The sequence below is a fragment of the Halyomorpha halys genome, unplaced genomic scaffold (assembly GCF_000696795.3).
Source record: "Halyomorpha halys isolate HHAL.00 unplaced genomic scaffold, Hhal_1.1 Scaffold159.1, whole genome shotgun sequence".
In the NCBI taxonomy this organism is placed as follows: domain Eukaryota; kingdom Metazoa; phylum Arthropoda; class Insecta; order Hemiptera; family Pentatomidae; genus Halyomorpha; species Halyomorpha halys.
Genome location: NW_027109188.1, coordinates 850,454 through 851,323, shown reverse-complemented (window position 1 = coordinate 851,323; position 870 = coordinate 850,454).

Here is an 870-nt window from a genome sequence, read left to right as displayed (position 1 = left end):
CACCAGTATGATAGACTCTAATATGATTTTTAAAATAATAATTTATAGCCATTTTATGTTCGCATTGAAGACACAGATGGGGCTTCTGAAGAGTATGACAGGCTATTACATGGTCATTTAAACCTCATTATAACCTCAGTTCTGCAAGGAAAATAGTTTATTGAATAAAAGTGAGGGTTCGAGATTAAATCATTTGCTAAAAATTCAAAAGTCTTCTAAATGATATTCTATTACCTCAGTACTATAAATTAAATAAGCACATACACGATCTTAAATTGACAGGATGTTTTACCAGTAGATTCTGCTAGATAAAGGACAAAACAACCAATTATATAAAGTAGTAAAAGGAAAAGTGATGTAACTCAAATTTCATTCAAAAATGTTGCCTTCTCTCGTGTTTAGATTAAATAAACTCTATTAAAAAATAGGGATAACTTCAACAAAAGAACACTGATCTAAACAAAACTTGGGGACTAATATTGGTCAGTATCCAGTGTAAAGCAAACACAGAATCCGATTTTTATAATATCAGGTCAAATATCTTTACCTTTTTTTTTTTTTATTCTTCCTTCCTCACGATTTCTGGCAAACGAGATTCGGCAACAGTGAGGTAGTGCACCAGGATTACGCATGCCACTTCTTCCAATAATCATCAACTTACTAATTTTATTATTATTTAAAAATATTTATTTATTAGGGTTCAACCGTGGAGCAGTCCAGCGTTCGGTTGAGCGCCTTTTTATTTGTTCTTTTAGTATCTTCATGTTCTTCAACGTAAGCTAATACTTCAAGCACATTGTTTTCACCACTGGATTCTTTAATAACACTAACTATAGTATTTAACAAATACAGATGTTTCAGTGACTTTTT